The sequence below is a fragment of the Dendrobates tinctorius genome, unplaced genomic scaffold, assembly GCF_039654945.1.
Source record: "Dendrobates tinctorius isolate UK_male_01 unplaced genomic scaffold, ASM3965494v1 ptg000035l, whole genome shotgun sequence".
NCBI lineage: Eukaryota > Metazoa > Chordata > Amphibia > Anura > Dendrobatidae > Dendrobates > Dendrobates tinctorius.
In genome coordinates, this window is record NW_027361703.1 from 70,165,710 (window position 1) to 70,185,463 (window position 19,754).

General features: G+C 46.7%; 1 protein-coding gene across 3 annotated transcripts in view; it reads left to right on the forward strand.

Moving 5' to 3' along the window:
* RELN (reelin) overlaps positions 1 to 19,754 on the forward strand; it is a 1,162,997-nt gene that overhangs the window by 280,585 nt on the left and 862,658 nt on the right. The window lies entirely within an intron of this gene.

Genomic DNA, 19,754 nt, shown 5'->3' on the forward strand with positions numbered 1-19,754 from the left:
TTGAGATTTCATTGTACCTTGCACAGACTGTAGACACCCTGTGTCAGATACAGCAAAGCAGCCCCAGAAAATAACAGAGCCTTCTCCATGTTTCACAGTAGGGACAGTGTTCTTTTCTTGCTATGCTTCATTTTTCTATCTGTGAACATAGAGCTGATGTGCCTTGCCAAAAAGATCCATTTTTGTCTCATCTGTCCATAGGGCATTCTCCCAGAAGTTTTGTGGCATGTCAACATGTAGTTTGGCAAATTCCAGTCTGACTTTTTTATAATTTTTTTTCAACAATGGTGTCCTCCTTGGTGGTCTCCAATGAAGTCCACTTTGGCTCATACAACGACGGATGGTGCATTCTGACATTAATGTTCTTTGAGCTTGAAGATCACCTTTAATCTGTTTAGAAGTTTTTATGGGCTCTTTTGTTACCATTCGTATTATCCATCTCTTTGATTTGTCATCAATTTTTCCTCCTGCAGCCATGTCCAGGGAGGTTGGCTACAGTCCCATGGATCTTAAATTTCTGAATAATATGTGCAACTGTAGTCACGGGAACATCAAGCTGCTTGGAGATGGTCATAACTTTTACCTTTAACATGTTTGTCTATAATTTTCTTTCTAATCTCCTGAGACAACTCTTTCACTTCCTCTTGTCCATGTAGCATGTGATACACGTCATCAAACAGCACAGTGAGTATCTGTAGCCCTCTATACAGGTCCACTCACTGATTTCAAGGTTGCAGACACCTGGGATACTAATTAGTGGATAAACCTTGATTTAACATATCCAGTTTTGTAACATTATTTCCTGGGGTACCATCATTTCTGTCCAGGCCTATTTCCTGAGTTTTTTTTTTTCTATGGAAGCATGGTTGAAAAGCAATGTTTGACCTTCGTTTGTTCATTTTCATAGATTTTTTATTATTACTTTTGTCAGATTCATTTTATTTCTGTGACCATTGTGTGTTCTTCTATCATTAAACGAGGGGTACCAACAATTTTGACCACGTGTGTTTGTTTGCAGGGCAATTGTTACCTGCATTTTGATTCCTTTTCCAGCCCCCTAGCACTTACCTCGACAATTTCACAGCAATGAAGTTTGTGTCCCCATTGACATGAATGGGGTTTGGAGTTTGTGGTCAAGTTCGGGTCCTGAACCGGCCTTTTTAAATGTACACCTGAACCCAGTGAACCAGAGAAACCACGGGTGTGCTCATCACATGATACAACAGCTCAGTCATGAATCCAGGAGATGCTGAGCTTGGGGCTCAGTTTCAGTGACGAGTGGTAATGTGATAGAGGATACTAAAATTCTAGAAGAACCTTGGCACACAATATCTGATGATTTCAATCTTTATTATTCCAAAAACATGAAAGAACAAACAACTGGACCTAAAAAATTGTATGCAGATAATTGATTATGAAGTTTCAGTGATTTAGCCTTTATCAAGATTTTATCCGTATAAGGTTAGGTCCTAAATTGTAGAGACAAGAATTCATCTTAGGGTGGTTTCACATTAGCGCTTTTTAAGCGCACGCACGGCCGGGGGTAGCTCCGCCCCCGAGCCGGCTCTCTGCCCGGCGTGCCCGCCCCTTGCTTGTAGCGCCGCCTCCTAGCGCACAGCGGCGCCTGCGATCGGCGCACACTATCTTTAGCATAGGGTGCGCAGATCGTGCGCAGGCCGTGCGCTAGTTGCGCTTTGACCTGCGCTGCGCACTTTTGACGGTGCGCCGTGCGCGCCAAAATCCGAAAAGTTTGATTTTGGCGCGCACGGCGCACCGTCAAAAGTGCGCAGCGCAGGTCAAAGCGCAACTAGCGCACAGCCTGCGCACGATCTGCGCACCCTATGCTAAAGATAGGGTGCGCCGATCGCAGGCGCCGCTGTGCGCTAGGAGGCGGCGCTACAAGCAAGGGGCGGGCACGCCGGGCAGAGAGCCGGCTCGGGGCGGAGCTACCCCCGGCCGTGCGTGCGCTTAAAAAGCGCTAATGTGAAACCACCCTTATACTCAGCTCAAATGAATTTGGTCGAGTCACCACTAGTTAGGCCGTCCACAATATGCGCCGACAGGAGCCAAGGAAGGGTGAGGTGTGCTCTGAGCTGAAACCATGACACATGGTTTACATACAATAAATCATTTCATTTCATTTACTTTTTTATATGTCTTTGACTAATAATTGGATTAGGGTTAATTTGTTGAAAAAATAGCATGGGTTCCCGTGGTAATTTCTCAACCAGAGAGGGAAAGCCAGTGAGTGAGGGCAGATATTAATAACCTTGAGATGGACTATTGGTTTTGGTCCCCCTGGCTGCAAAAATCTGCCCCCAGACACCCCAGAAAAGGCGCATCTATAAGATGTGCCTTTTCTGGCACTTAGCCTCTCTATTCCCATTGCCCTGGAGCGGTGGCTAATGGGTTAATAATAGGTTAATGTCACCTTGCTATTGAAAGATGACATTAAGCTGGGTTAATAATGGAGAAGTGTCAATAAGACACCTCTCCATTATTAACCCTAGAATAGTAAAAGGTTAAACAAACACAGACATTAATTAAAAATTATTTTAATGAAATAAACACACCAAGTTTTTGACCAAATGTATGTGTCTCAATGACACGTGTATATATATATATATATATATATATATATATATATATTCTCTATGTGTCTATATCTATTTTTTCTATTTTTTATTAAACATGTCAGTGTGATTTCACTGTATTGCAAAATGAATTGCCGGCTTTTGTTAAAAGACACCGGTGCGTATTTCTCGCAAGCCACACGCCTGGTCCGTGTGTAATCCATATTTTTATTGCCCCCATTGACTTGCATTGGCGTATTTTTGGAGGAATACGCTGACATTCGCAGCATGCTGCAATTTTCTCAGCCCGTAAAATATGGCCGAGAAATATACAGCTGATGGGACCTGCACCATAGAGAAACATTGGTCCGAGTGCAATGCGTTGTTTTTGCGCCTCTCACTCGTCCGTATTTCTCTCTAGTGTGATGCCAGCCTGAGAGTCAAAATGAGAAAACAAATCCAGAAAATCACCTTTTCTGATTTGGCAAGATTTATTTCAAATTATGGTGAAAAATAAGTATTTGGTCATTAACAAAAGTTCTTCTCAATATTTTGTTATACTGTATTTTTCGGATTATAAGACACACTTTTTTCCCCCCAAATTTGGGGGGAAAATGGGGGTGCATCTTATAATGCAGATATACCTTACTGGCCGCGGTGGAGCAAGGTCCCAGTGTCACGGCTGGAGGAGGAAAGAGTGGAGCGTTGCTGCAGGCCGGGATGAGGGGGTGTTCGGATGTGCGTTGCACCGCTGTGGGTGTTCAGTGCTGCTGCGGGTGTCTGGTGCTGCTGCAGGGGCTCTGCTGACATTTTGTGAAAGGCTAGAACCCCCGCAGTTCCATGGTTCCTATGCGGTGGACTCCGGGAATATAGCTGCTGGGGGCGCACATGCGCAGATAGAGGTTTCGGCACCAAAATCTCGGGAGATGAGATTTCAGCACTGAGATCTTATCTCCCGAGATCTTGGTGCTGAGATCTCCATTTGCGCATGTGCCGCCCCTGGCAGAAATTTTCCCAGAGTCCACCGCAAAGGAAACCATGGAACTGCAGGGGCCCTGGCATTTCACAAAATATTGGCAGAGCCCCTGCAGCACAGGAGACACCCGCAGCACCGGACACCCACAGCTGCATGCCGGACATCCAAACAACCCCTCATCCCAGCCTGTGTCCTGCAGCAACGCTCCACTCTTACCTCCTCCAGCAGAGACCCTGGGACCCCGCTTCACCACAGCCACCACCCCGTTAAGCAATAAAACGCATGGATTATAAGAAGCACCATTTTATTAAAAACATTTTTTTTCCTATTTTCTCCTCAAAATTTGGGGTGCATCTTATAATCCGGTGCGTCTTATAATCTGCAAAATATGGTATATCCTTTGTTGGCAATGACACAGGTCAAAAGTTTTCTGTACGTCTTCACAAGGTTGGCTCACACTGTTGGTGATATGTTGACCCATTCCTCCATGCAGATCTCCTTTAGAGCAGTGATGTTTTGGGCCTGTCGCTGGGCAACATGGGTTTTCAAATCCTTCCAAAGGTTTTCCATGGGGTTGAGATCTGGAGACTGGCTAGGCCACTCCAGGAACTTCATATGCTTCTTACAAAGCCACTCCTTCATTTCCCTGGTGGTGTGCTTGGGATCATTATCATGCTGAAAGTCCCATCCACGTTTCATCTTCAATGCCCTTGCTGATAGAATGAGGTTTGCACTCAAAATCTCACGATTCATGGCCCTATTCATTCTGTCATGTACATGTATCAGTTGCCCTGGTCCCTTTGCAGAGAAACAGCCCCAAAGCATGATTTTGCCACCCCAATGCTTCACAGTAGGTATGGTGTTCTTTGAATGCAACTCAGCATTCTGTCTCCTCCAAATGTGACAAATTTTATTTTTACCAAACAGTTCTACATTGGTTTCATCAGACCATATAACATTCTCCCAATACTCTTCTGGATAATCCAAATGATCTCTATCAAACTTCAGAAGGGCCCAGATATATTCTGGCTTAAGCAGGGGGACACGTCTGGCACTGCAGGATGAGTTCCTGGTGGCGTAGTGTGTTATTGATGGTAGCCTTTATTACGTTGGTTCCAACTCTTTGCAGTTCATTCACTAGGTCCCCCCATGTGTTTCTGGGATTTTTGCTCACCATTCTTGTGATCATTTTGACCCCACGGGGTGAGATCTTGCGTGGAGCCCCAGATTGAGGGAGATTATCAGTGGTCTTGTAAGTCTTCCATTCACTTATTATTGCTCTCACAGTCGATTTCATCGCACCAAGCTGCTTGGCCAATTTCATATTCAGTCTTCTCAGTCTGGTGTAGGGCTACAATTTTGTTTCTGGTGTCCTTCGCAACTTTTTGGTCTTCACCATAGAGGAGTTTAGAGTGTGACTGAGGTTGTGGACAGGTCTCTTATTTATACTGATAACAAGTTCAAACAGGTGCCATTATTACAGGTAATGAGTGGAGGACAGAGGAGCCTCTTAAAGAAGAAATTACAGGTCTGTGAGAGCCAGAAATCTTGCATGTTTTTAGGTGATCAAATACTTATTTTCCACCATAATTTGCAAAATAAATCTTGCCAAATCAGACTAGGTGAATTTCTGGATTTGTTTCCTCATTTTGACTCTCATAGTTGTGGTCTACCTATTATGTCAATTACAGGCCTCTCTCATCTTTTTAAGTGGGAGAACTTGCACAATTGGTGGCTCTTTAAATACTTTTTTCCCCACTGTATATTATACCAGTGGTCCTCAACTTTTATTACCCTGAGAGCCACATTCAGAGCACCCATTATTGGTAAAATGACAGGCAAAGTTTTCCCACAAAAGCACACCATCTTGTGCCCCGCAACTCCCTTATAGGTAGCATACTTAGATCCAGGGGTTTCCACCTTACCCCATTCAGTATAATCACATGAAGCGCACACACACCATACTATTTAATCTAGCTTCAAGCAACCCACTAACTGGCAGTATTTCTCTATAACCCCCTTTCAACTGCCAGTATATGGGCATACAAATCTGCTCAACTGTGCGGAGGTACGTGCAAAAGTCACCATCTGGAGCCCTTTTCTTCATAGCTGTTTGCTAGACCATGTGCTAATGTACCAAGCTGACCAATGTTCTTGGGAAATCTTTTTCACGGCTGCTCCTCGATTTGAACCAGTGACTTTTCGCTTGGGTATCAACATAATAACACACCGATCTATTAGAGAAAGTGAGAACAGGTTGTAATTTGTAGTATACAGGAAGAAAAAGATTTTTCCACCACCAGGAGCAAAACAATAACAATGTAGTGAAGACCTAGGATCAGATTTCGGTCGAGACATGTTTCATAGAATGGTGAAGTTGGAAGGGACCTCCTGGGTCATCTGGTCCAACCCCCTGCTCAAAGAAGGATACACTAAATCATACCTGACAAATGTCTGTCCAGCCTCTGTTTGAAGACTTCCATTGTAGGAGAACTCACCACCTCCCGTGGCAGCTTGTTCCACTCACTGATCACCCTCACTGTCAAAAAGTTTTTTCTAACATCTAATCTGTCTCCTCCGTTTCAGTTTCATTCCATTGCTTCTAGTGTTTCCATGTGCAAATGAGAATAAAGATGATCCTTCTACAATGTGACAGCCCTGATAAAGAAAATGCCCTGAATGATTCATGCAGTGTTGAAAGCCAAAGGTGGATTTACAAAATAATGAAAATTAAAATTTAGATTTTTAGTCATAGAAGACTAATCAGAGATGCAGCCAAGAGTCCCATGATCACTCTGGATGAACTGCAGAGATCTACAGCTGAGGTGGGACAGTCTGTCCATAGGACAACAATCAATCATACACTGCACAAATCTGGACTTTATGGAAGAGTGACAAGAAGAAAGCCATTTCTCAAAGATATCCATAAAAAGTGTTGTTTAAAGTTTGCAACAAGCAACATGGGAGACACAACAAACATGTGTAAGAAGGTGCTCTGGTCAGATGAAACCAAAATTGAACTCTTTGGCAACAATGTTTGGCATAAAGGCAACACCGCTCATCACCCTGAACAAACCATTCCCACTGTCAAACATGGTGGTGGCAGCATCATGGTTTGGGGCTGCTTTTCTTCAGCAGGGACAGGGAAGATGGTTAAAATTGATGGGAAGATGGATGGAGCCAAATACAGGACCATTCTTGAAGAAAACCTGTTGGAGTCTGCAAAAGACCTGAGACTGGGACGGAGATTTGTCTTCCAACAAGACAATGATCCCAAACATAAAGCAAAATCTACAATGGAATGGTTCCCAAATAAACTTATCCAGGTGTTAGAATGGCCAAGTCAAAGTTCCGTCCAGAATCCAATCGAGAATCTGTGGAAAGAGCTGAAAACTGCTGTTCACAAAAGATCTCCATCCAACCTCACTGAGCTCGAGCTGTTTGCCAAGGAAGAATGGGCAAGAATTTCAGGCGACTTGCAGCTGTTATCACAGCAAAAGGTGACGTATCAAAGTATTAAGTTAAGGGGGCCGAATAATATTGCACGCCCCACTTTTCAGTTTTTTAAGTTCCACAAAAATTTAAAACAACCAATACATTTTGTTCAGCTTCACAATTGTTTTCCACTTGTTGATTCTTCACCAAAAATTTACATTTGGTATCTTTATGTTTGAAGCATGATATGTGGGAAAAGGTTGAAAAGTTTCAGAGGGCCGAATATTTTCGCAAGGCACTGTATATATGTATTCTGTGTGTCTATATCTATTCTTTTGTTTGTGTTTTAACCTGTCATTGGGCTTCATTATATGTCCATTTTGCAATCCGGCGAAAAAATCTCGGCATACGGATGCAATACAGATGTCATACGGATGCTTACATGCGCAAAAACCGCAGCCACGCCTTGACAACGGATGACATACGGATCACTGTTCAGGAAACATTCTGCGTATCACGACCGTAAAATACAGTCCGTATTTTTATACGTTGTGTCTGACTCCAGCCTCATAGTTGTGGTCTTCCTATGATCATAGAATCATAGAGTTGGAAGGGACCTCAAAGGGACCTCAAAGCAGGATTCGCTAAATCATCCCAGACAGATATCTGTCTACACTAAATCATACCTGACAAATGTCTGTCCAGCCTCTGTTTGAAGACTTCTATTGAAGGAGAACTCACCACCTCTCATGGCAGCCTGTTCCACTCATTGATCACTCTAACCGTCAAAAAGTTTTTTCTAATATCTAATCTGTGTCTCCTCCCATTCAGTTTCATCCCATTGCTTCTAGTCTTTCCTTGTGCAAATGAGAATAAAGATGATCCTTCTGCAATGTGACAGCCCTTGAGATATTTGTAGACAGTTATTAAGTCTCTCAGTCTTCTCTTTTGCAGGCTAAACATTCTCAAATCCTGCAACCTTTCCTCATAAGACAGGGTTTGCAGACCGGTCACCATTCTGGTCACTCTTTTTTGAACGTGCTCCAGTTTGTTGATGTCTTTTTTAAAATGTGGCACCCAAAAATGGACACAGTATTCCAGATGAGGTCTGACCAAAGAGCAGTAGAGGGCAATAATGACTTCACTTGATCTAGACTGTTTGCTTCTGTTAATACATCCTAGAATTGCATTTGCCTTTTTTGTTGCTGCATTACACTGTTGACTCATATTCAGTCTGTGATCTATTAGTATACCCAAGTCTTTTTCACATGTGCTGTTGCTTAGCCCTATTCCTCCCATTCTGTATATGCTTTTTTCATTTTTATTGCCCAGATGTAGTACTTTGCATTTTTCCCTGTTAAAAACCATTCTGTTAGTTGCTGCCCACTGCTCCAGTTTATTTATATCTTTTTGAATCTTCTCTCTCTCTAGTATTAGCTATCCCTCCTAGCTTTGTGTCATCAGCAAATTTAATCAGTTTACCCTCAATTCCTTCATCTAAATCGTTGATAAAGATGTTGAACAATACAGGGCCTAGGACAGAGCCCTGTGGTACCCCACTTGAGATATTCTTCCAACTGGATGTGCAGCCATTTATGACCACTCTTTGGGTCCGATCACTAAGCCAGTTATGAATCCACCTAACAGTTGCCTTGTCCATTCCATACTTAGTCATTTTTTCAATAAGGATTGTGTGAGATACTTTGTCAAATGTTTTGCTGAAGTCAAGATATACTATATCTACAGCATTTCCCTGATCCACCCAATCAGTGACTCTGTCAGAGAAGGAAATTAAGTTAGTCTGACATGACTTATTAGTTGCAAACCCATGCTGACTTTTTAATCACTTCATTCTTATCCAGGTACTGACATACTGTACATGTTTAATAATTTGTTCAAAGATCTTTCCTGGTATAGAAGTCACACTTACCGGCCTAAAGTTGCCTGGTTCCACCTTCTTCCCTTTTTTGAAGATAGGAACAACATTTGCTCTTCTCCAGTCTTCTGGGTCTTCTCCTGTTCTCAACGAATTTTCAAAGATTATGGAGAGCGGTTCAAAAATTTCTTAGAATCATAGAATCGTAGAGTTGGAAGGGACCTCCTGGGCCATCTGGTCCAACCCCCTGCTCAAAGCAGGATTCGCTAAATCATCCCAGTCAGATGTCTGTCCAGCCTCTGTTTGAAGACTTCCATTGAAGGAGAACTCACCACTTCTCGTGGCAGCCTGTTCCACTCATTGATCACTCTAACTGTCAAAAAGTTTTTCCTAATATCTAATCTGTGTCTCCTCCCATTCAGTTTCATCCCATTACTTCTAGTCTTTCCTTGTGCAAATGAGAATAAAGTTGATCCTTCTACAATGTGACAGCCCTTTAGATATTTGTAGACAGCTATCTCCTTCAATACTCTGGGGTGTAATTCATCTGGACCTGGAGACTTGAATTCATTTAGGTTATCTAAGTGTTTCCTGACTATATTTCTGTTTATAGATATCCTGGATTCTTCTATTCCCTATGATGTCAATTACAGGCCTCTCATCTTTTTAAGTGGGAGAACTTGCAAAATTGGTGGCTGACTAAATGCTTTTTTTCACCACTGTATAACAGTCACATACTATCTATAATTTAACGGGCTAAGCGTCACTCTGTCTGAAGCCTTTATAGACTGCGCAAGCGTGACGCGCCTGCGCAGTCTGGCACCAGACAGAATGAGGCATCCAGCGGTGAGGAGTGTTTATGGCATTGGAGATGGTGGTACGCGTACACACTGCATACCGCTATTTCCGGCGCCATACTTACCTGACGGGGAGGAGGAGCATTGCCGCGGCGCTTCTCTTCGGCCGGAGCAGGAGTGCAGCCGGAATCGCACACGTGCATAGCACGATCCGGCGCCATTTTACTGAAGACACATTTGCAATGTGTCTTCAGTAGAGTTGAGTGACTTTTGGTTTTTTAGGGTCGCGTTTCGTTTCGTGAAACCCGACTTTTCCAAAAGTCGGGTCGAGCAAGATCGTCCGATTATAGGGAAAAGTCGGGGTCGTCCCGAAACACGAAACCCAATGTTACTTAATGGGGAATAAAAGTCGGCAGTGAGAGGAGGACAGGAAACACACCAACAGTGCCCATTTGAATGCCAAAAGCATCAATTCTTCTTACTTAAGCTTGTCAACCTTAAGTAACTTCATAATACAAGTTACGCACTGAAAAATGGGGGTTATTTGGCTACAGACTGTGGGGGGGAGGGCTGGCTCCAGGTTTTCATGTGCCCTGGGCGAAAGAGCGCCCCTTTAACACATACCACAACTCATCATGCTTCGATACGGCAGAGAAATAGCGGTATAGTACAATGAAAAATACCTCACTTTTTACATCTCATGACGAGGCCCATCTATTTCTCCATACAGAATCATTGGTCCCATATAATGTTTGAAACAGTATATGATGATCTCCACATAATGCTACAGTATATGTTGGTCCCCATGGATGAAGCTCTACTGTCTTATGGGCCCAAATAATGCTCCAAACATAATGGGCCCCATTTCTAATACTCTAGTGTATAATGGGCCCTGTAAATGCTGCTCCAGTGTCTGATGTCCACCTTTGGAATGTTCCAGTGTATGGTGGGCCCCATCTATCATTCTCAGACGGTGTTAGGCCCAGTATGGATTGCACGTGATTGCACAAAGGTTAGAAAGGGTACCGTATCCCCAGATAACATGTATGGATAGCGTACACATTCAAAATATATGTCTCAGGAGGCAGCCTCAGACGGTGTTAGGCCCAGTATGGATTGCACGTGATTGCACAAAGGTTAGAAAGGGTACCGTATCCCCGGATAACATGTATGGATAGCGTACACATTCAAAATATATGTCTCAGGAGGCAGGCTCAGACGGTGTTAGGCCCAGTATGGATTGCACGTGATTGCACAAAGGTTAGAAAGGGTACCGTATCCCCGGATAACATGTATGGATAGCGTACACATTCAAAATATATGTCTCAGGAGGCAGGCTCAGACGGTGTTAGGCCCAGTATGGATTGCACGTGATTGCACAAAGGTTAGAAAGGGTACCGTATCCCCAGATAACATGTATGGATAGCGTACACATTCAAAATATATGTCTCAGGAGGCAGGCTCAGACGGTGTTAGGCCCAGTATGGATTGCACGTGATTGCACAAAGGTTAGAAAGGGTACCGTATCCCCGGATAACATGTATGGATAGCGTACACATTCAAAATATATGTCTCAGGAGGCAGGCTCAGACGGTGTTAGGCCCAGTATGGATTGCACGTGATTGCACAAAGGTTAGAAAGGGTACCGTATCCCCGGATAACATGTATGGATAGCGTACACATTCAAAATATATGTCTCAGGAGGCAGGCTCAGACGGTGTTAGGCCCAGTATGGATTGCACGTAGGTTAGAAAGGGTACCGTATCCCCAGATAACATGTATGGATAGCGTACACATTCAAAATATATGTCTCAGGAGGCAGGCTCAGACGGTGTTAGGCCCAGTATGGATTGCACGTGATTGCACAAAGGTTAGAAAGGGTACCGTATCCCCGGATAACATGTATGGATAGCGTACACATTCAAAATATATGTCTCAGGAGGCAGGCTCAGACGGTGTTAGGCCCAGTATGGATTGCACGTGATTGCACAAAGGTTAGAAAGGGTACCGTATCCCCGGATAACATGTATGGATAGCGTACACATTCAAAATATATGTCTCAGGAGGCAGGCTCAGACGGTGTTAGGCCCAGTATGGATTGCACGTGATTGCACAAAGGTTAGAAAGGGTACCGTATCCCCAGATAACATGTATGGATAGTGTACACATTCAAAATATATGTCTCAGGAGGCAGGCTCAGACGGTGTTAGGCCCAGTATGGATTGCACGTGATTGCACAAAGGTTAGAAAGGGTACCGTTTCCCCAGATAACATGTATGGATAGCGTACACATTCAAAATATATGTCTCAGGAGGCAGGCTCAGACGGTGTCAGGCACAGTATGGATTTGACGGCCCAGATTACACAGCGGAGGAGCAGGGAGAGGTAAAGATTGCAAATGCTGGGGCCCTGCCCAAGCAAGGGGGGCCCACTCGTGGGCGTCGGTACTGGCACTGGGCCCCTCATAGTACAGCGGTGTGTCTGACGGCGGGTGTGCACCACCACCGTCAGAGACACTTGATTGCACTATGAGGGACCCTGTGCCAGTGCCCGCGCCCAAGAGTCGGCCTACCCACCTGTCCAGGGCAACGGCACTCGCACGGTGTCGTGCGCTAGGTGGTGACCCCGGCCATGGGGGGGAGGCAGCACAGTTAGGGAGTTTTAGAAAGTGGCATATGTTGATGTTGGACATTGAGCTGATGCAAAAGGCGAAATAGGTGAAGTCCCAGGAAGAGGTGGACCAAAGCAAGCCATTTTTCTGTCACCCTATGTGTCATCAGGGGAAGGTGGGACAAAATCCTTGGAAACCCATGCGTGGTTCATTTTAATGAAGGTTAGATCATCCACATTTTGGGTTGACAGACGGGTCCTTTTTTCTGTCAGGATTGATCCAGCTGCACTGAAGACTCTTTCCGATAGCACACTTGCAGCTGGGCAAGCGAGCTCCTGTAAGACATATTGGGCCAATTCAGGCCAGGTGTCCAGTTTAGCGGCCCAATAGTCAAAGGGGAATGACCTGTGTGGGAGAACATCGATATGGGAGGAAAAGTAGTTTGTAACCATAGTTGACAACTGCTGTCTCCTGTCACTTTCCATCGATGCAGTATTACCAGTTGTGTGAGCGGTATTTGAAAAATCAGTCCACAACATTGTCATGAAACCCCTGTCTCCAACGCCACTTCTGCTGTGTGCACCACGAACACCTCTGCCAAGCTGCCCCCGGCCCGTACGGCTCGTGTGAGAACCATCACCGCTGCTGTGTGCTGGGAATGCCTCAAGCAACCGATTTACCAGAGTTGCTTGTTTATTAGCCAATATTAGGTCAAGGTTCTCCTGTGGCATGATGTTTTGTAATTTGCCTTTATAGCGTGGATCCAGGATGCTGGCCAACCAGAAGTCGTCATCGTTCATCATTTTGGCAATGCGGGGGGTCCCTTTTTAGGATCCGCAAGGCATAATCTGACATGTGGGCCAATGTTCCCGGTGTCAATGATGCACTGCGAGTGCTGGGTGGAGGAGCACTTTCTGGCAAATCCACATCCCTCCAGTCACGCACAAACCCTGTACCAGACCTTGCCACGCCAACATTTTCACTTGCCCCACGAGATGCATCCTCCTCCCCTAAGTAATCATCCCCATCATCATCCTCCTCCTCCTCTTCTTCCTCCACCTCGTCCAGGAGAGGTCCCTGAGCAGACAATGGCTGAATGTCATCAAGGATTCCCTCCTCCTCTTCCTCCTCATCAACATTGGCTGCAGACGCCTGCTCCTTAAGGTGCGTCAAAGTTTGCATGAGCAGACGCATAAGTGGGATGCTCATGCTTAGGATGGCGTCGTCTGCGCTTACCAGCCGTGTGCATTCCTCAAAACACTGAAGGACTTTACAGAGGTCTTTCAGCTTCGACCACTGCACACCTGTCAACTCCATGTCTGCTCTCAAAGTGCCTGGCCGTGTATCCTTCCACAAATGCATTATGGCCTACCTCTGCTCGCACAGCCGCTCCACCATGTGCAGGGTGGAGTTCCACCTTGTTGCAATGTCGATAATGAGGCGGTGGTTGGTAAGGTGGAGCAATCGCTGCAACTTCTGCATACGAACGGAGTGTACAGGCGACCGGCGGATGTGCGCGCACAGTCTTCGCACCTTCTGGAGCAGGGCTGTTAACTCCGGATAATTTTTGAGGAAGCACTGCACCTCCAGGTTCAAGGTGTGAGCCAAGCAAGGTATGTGGCTGAGTTTTGAAAGGGCTATGGCTGCCACAAAATTACGGCCGTTATCACTAACTACCTTGCCTGCCTCAAGATGTACACTGCCCAGCCATGACTCAGTTTGTCGCTTCAAGTACTCGGCCAGCACCTCGGCGGTGTGTCTGTCGCCCAAACACATCATCTGCAACACAGCCTGCTGACGCTTTCCACTAGCTGCTCGATAGGGGGACACATCGTGTGCAACAGTGGCAGCTGCAGATGGAGTGCTCGTACGACTGCGCTCTGTGGACGAGCTTTCGCTTCTGGAGGAGGAGGAGGAGGAGGAGGAGGGTCGAACGCCTACAGCCAACTGTTTCCTATACCGTGGGCTAGGCAGCACTGTCCCACCACCGCTGTCCCCTGTGGACCCTGCATCCACCACATTAACCCAGTGCGCAGTGATGGACACGTAACGGCCCTGGCCATGCCGACTGGACCATGCATCAGTTGTGAGGTGCACCTTTCCGCTCACTGACTGCTTGAGTGCATGGACAATGCGGTCTTTCACATGATGGTGGAGGGCTGGGATGGCTTTGCGAGAGAAGAAGTGGCGACTGGGTAGGTCATAGCGTGGTACTGCATAGGCCATGAGTTCGCGGAAAGCTGTGCTTTCCACCAACCGAAAGGGCATCATCTCAAACGAGATTAGTTTGGCAATGTGGGCGTTCAAACCCAGTGTACGCGGATGAGAGACTGAGTACTTTCTTGACCTACTCATAGTGTCTGGGAGGGTGAGCTGGACTTGAGAGCTGCATATGGTGGAAGTAGCGGTGGACAGGGCGGACTGAGAGAGGGTTGATGATGGTGATGGAGTTGGTGTTCTTTCTGATGGCCTAGAATCAGTCTTTCGTTGATATAACAGTGGGATTCCCTGACTGCTGTGGCCTTGCAACGACACCTCAACATTTGCTGCTGTGCTAACCGGTGGGCTTACAGTGGGGGAAACAATGTAGCGTTGCTGACTACCTTCGTTGTGATCAGTTGCACATGTGGCACTTGAGGTTTGGTGTTGTGTCCACGCTTGCAAGTGCATGCTGGTTAAATGTCTAAGCATGCAACTGGTATTCAAATTTTTCAGATTTTTCCCTCGGCTAAAGGTCTTTGCGCACTTCTTACAGATAACCTTGGCCTGATCATGAGGATTTTGGTCAAAAAAGTGCCACACTGCACTCTTCCTACTTTGGCAGACATTTTGCGGCCTAGCACGCTGTGATCTTTTGACCCTCTGGACAAGCTGTCCAGCAACTCTTTTGATGTTTGGAACCTGTCTTTGGAGTGCTCCGGGCCTGCCAGATAACAGCTGTTGCGATGTCGATGTCTGCTGTGGATGCTCCTCATCTGAGCTATTGGAAGCAGCACCCTCTTCCCCAATGGATGCCAATCTGGGTCAACAACTGGGTCATCCATCACCTCCTCTTCTATGTCATGTGCACCTTCCTCTGTGTCACCGTGTATGGTGGTATAGTGTGCGGGAAGGGGCACCTGAGTCTCATCAGGGTCAGAATCTGGCTCTGTACACTGCGAGGACAATGTAGTGCTCTGAGTGAATGTACCAGCAGAATCATCCATCAGCGACTGTGCATCAGTGCACTCCATGTCAGATTCATCTTGGCCTGGGTAATTCACCATTTCACTTGATAATCCAGGCATGGTATGTGAAAACAGCTCCATGGAGTAATCAGTAGTATGGCCTGCGTCATCCTTCAATCTTGATTGGGGTGAAGGACACAAGGAAAGGTGTGGTTCATGAACATGAGCCTCCAATGATGACTCAGTGCTTTTACTTTTTACAACTGAAGAAGAGGAGGCGATAGAGCTGGAGGCTGAGTCAGCAATGTAAGACAAAACTTTTTCCTGATGCTCTGGCTTTAAAAGCGGTTTGCCAACTCCTAGAAAACTAAGCGTTCGAGGCCTTATGTAGCCAGACGATGACGCAGGCTCAACACCTCCTGCATTCGGTCCTATTTTGCTCTTGCCACTACCATCAGATCCACCACCAACACCATCATTACCAGCTGCCAACCCCCGCCCAATTCCACGGCCTCTTCCACCAGCCTTCCTCATTTTTGGTAGAAATGTAGACAAAATCCAACAAACTATATAGTAATGTAAAACAAGGTACAAGGTGTCCATAGGACAGGGGAGATTTTGAATTTCTGCAGACACTTGTGGACAGTTTTGGATTGTGTGAGGCCCACTGATATCTGAGCGCTATGTCACAGGCTCAATGGCACAGCTGTGACAAAAGTGATGAGAGGATAAGGGAGATTTTGAATTTCTGCAGACACTTGTGGACAGTTTTGTATTGTGTGAGGCCCACTGATATCTGAGCGCTATGTCACAGGCTCGATGGCACAGCTGTGACAAAAGTGACGAGAGGATAAGGGAGATTTTGAATTTCTGCAGACACTTGTGGACAGTTTTGGATTGTGTGAGGCCCACTGATATCTGAGCGCTATGTCACAGGCTCGATGGCACAGCTGTGACAAAAGTGACGAGAGGATAAGGGAGATTTTGAATTTCTGCAGACACTTGTGGACAGTTTTGTATTGTGTGAGGCCCACTGATATCTGAGCGCTATGTCACAGGCTCGATGGCACAGCTGTGACAAAAGTGACGAGAGGATAAGGGAGATTTTGAATTTCTGCAGACACTTGTGGACAGTTTTGTATTGTGTGAGGCCCACTGATATCTGAGCGCTATGTGACAGGCTCGATGGCACAGCTGTGACAAAAGTGACGAGAGGATAAGGGAGATTTTGAATTTCTGCAGACACTTGTGGACAGTTTTGGATTGTGTGAGGCCCACTGATATCTGAGCGCTATGTCACAGGCTCGATGGCACAGCTGTGACAAAAGTGACGAGAAGATAAGGGAGATTTTGAATTTCTGCAGACACTTGTGGACAGTTTTGGATTGTGTGAGGCCCACTGATATCTGAGCGCTATGTGACAGGCTCGATAGCACAGCTGTGACAAAAGTGACGAGAGGATAAGGGAGATTTTGAATTTCTGCAGACACTGGTGGACAGTTTTGGATTGTGTGAGGCCCACTGATATCTGAGCGCTATGTCACAGGCTCGATGGCACAGCTGTGACAAAAGTGACGAGAGGATAAGGGAGATTTTGAATTTCTGCAGACACTTGTGGACAGTTTTGTATTGTGTGAGGCCCACTGATATCTGAGCGCTATGTCACAGGCTCGATGGCACAGCTGTGACAAAAGTGACGAGAGGATAAGGGAGATTTTGAATTTCTGCAGACACTTGTGGACAGTTTTGGATTGTGTGAGGCCCACTGATATCTGAGCGCTATGTCACAGGCTCGATGGCACAGCTGTGACAAAAGTGACGAGAGGATAAGGGAGATTTTGAATTTCTGCAGACACTTGTGGACAGTTTTGGATTGTGTGAGGCCCACTGATATCTGAGCGCTATGTGACAGGCTCGATGGCACAGCTGTGACAAAAGGGACTAGAGGATAAGGGAGATTGGATTGCTTTTAAAAAAGCAGTTTGCGGAGCAGTGGGTAAACAGCAATGCCAGCCTGTCAGGAAGCCTTAAAAGGCAGCCCAACAACCAACACCACTGATACACCACAATATAGCCTCCCCTTGCACTGCACACACAGTGACTGGTGTGTTGTGCAGGCCAAATTGCTAGCAGCAGAAGCAGTTTTTTTTTCTTCTCAGGACAAAAAAAAAAATTGGGATTGCTTTTAAAAAAGCAGTTTGTGGAGCAGTGGGTAAACAGCAATGCAGGAATGTCAGGAAGCCTTAGAAGGCAGCCCAACAACCAACACCACTGATACACCACTATATAGCCTCCCCTTGCACTGCACACACAGTGACTGGTGTGTTGTGCAGGCCAAATCGCTAGCAGCAGAAGCAGTTTTTTTGTCTTCTTCCCTGCCTAACGCTCTCCCTACAGAATCAGCAGCAACCTCTCCCTATACTGAGATCGGCAGAAGTAAGATGGCGGTCGGCATGCACGCCCTTTTATACCCCCTGTGACGCCCACCAAAGCAAGCCAATCACTTGCATGCCCTTCTGAAAGATGGTGGTGACCCCTGCCTATGTCATCACGTTGCCCACAGTGTCCGTGGATCCTGATTGGCTGAAAAAGAGCGCAAAACAAACTTTTGAAACGCGACTTTGGCGCGTAAGTCGCCGACCTCGTGGCCGACCTATCCTAGGGTCGGGTTTCGTTTCATGAAACCCGACTTTGCCAAAAGTCGGCGACTTTTGAAATTTTTCGACCCGTTTCGCTCAACTCTAGTCTTCAGCAATATGGCGCCGGACAGCACTATGGGCATGTGCGTACTCCGGCGCCAGACTCCTCCCCTGGCCTCCAGCAGAACGTGACAGGCAGCGCTGGAGCACAGGAAAGAAGGGTGAGTATAAATGTTTTTTTTGTATGTGTGTAGTTTAATAGGGGTGAGGGGGACCATGCATACTCGGAAAGTGGGGAGAGGACCATGTATACCACAAAAGGATTGTGAGGGGACCATGCATACCACGAAAGGAGGGTGAAGGGACCACGTATACCATGAAAGGAGGGTGAGGGGACTATGCATACCACAAAAGGGGGTTGAGGGGACTACGCATACCACGAAAGGAGGGTGAGGGGACCTCGCATACCACGAAAGGGGAGTGAGGGGACCACGCATTCCACAAAAGGGGAGTGAAGGGACCACGCACTCCACAAAAGGGGAGTGAGGGGACCACGCATTCCACAAAAGGGGAGTGAGGGGACCACGCATACCATGAAAGGGGAGTGAGGGGACCACGCATACCATGAAAGGGGAGTGAGGTGACCGTGCATACCACAAAAGAGGAGTGAGGGGCCATGCATACCACAAAAGGAGGATGAGGAGACCATGCATACCACAAAAGGGGGGTGAGGTGACCATGCATACCACAAAAGGGGGGTGAGGGGACCATGCATACCAGAATTGGGGGGCAAGAGGACCATGCATACCCGGATTGGGGGGTGAGGGGTAGCATGCATATCAGTATTTGGGGGTGAGGGTACCATGCACACCAGGAGTGGGGGGTAAGAAGACCATGCATACCAGGATAGGGGGGTGAGAGGACCATGCATACCAGGATAGGGGGGTGAGAGGACCATGCATACCAGGATAGGGGGTGAGAAGACCATGCGTACCAGGAAAGTGGGGTGAGAGGACCATGCATACCAGGAAAGGGGGGTGAGGGTACCATGCATACAGCGAAAGGAGTGTGAGTGGACCACGCATAACATGAAAGGGGAGTGAGGGGACCACACATACCACAAAAGGGGGTGAGGGTACCATGCACACCAGGAGTGGGGGGTAAGAAGACCATGCATACTACCAGGATAGGGGGGTGAGAGGACCATGCATACCAGGATAGGGGGGTGAGAGGACCATGCATACCAGGATAGGGGGGTGAGAGGACCATGCATACCAGGATAGGGGGTGAGAAGACCATGTGTACCAGGAAAGTGGGGTGAGAGGACCATGCATACCAGGAAAGGGGGGTGAGGGTACAATGCATACCGCGAAAGGAGTGTGAGTAGACCATGCATAACATGAAAGGGGAGTGAGGGGACCACACATACCACAAAAGGGGGTGAGGGGACCACGCATACCACGAAAGGAGAGTGAGGGGACCACGCATACCATGAAAGGAGGGTGAGGGGATCATGCATACCACGAAAGGAGGGTGAGGGGACCACGCATACCATGAAAGGAGAGTGAGGGGACCACGCATACCACGAAAGGAGTGTGAGGGGATCATGCATACCACGAAAGGGGGTGAGGGGACCACGCATACCGCGAAAGGAGTGTGAGTGGACCACACATAACATGA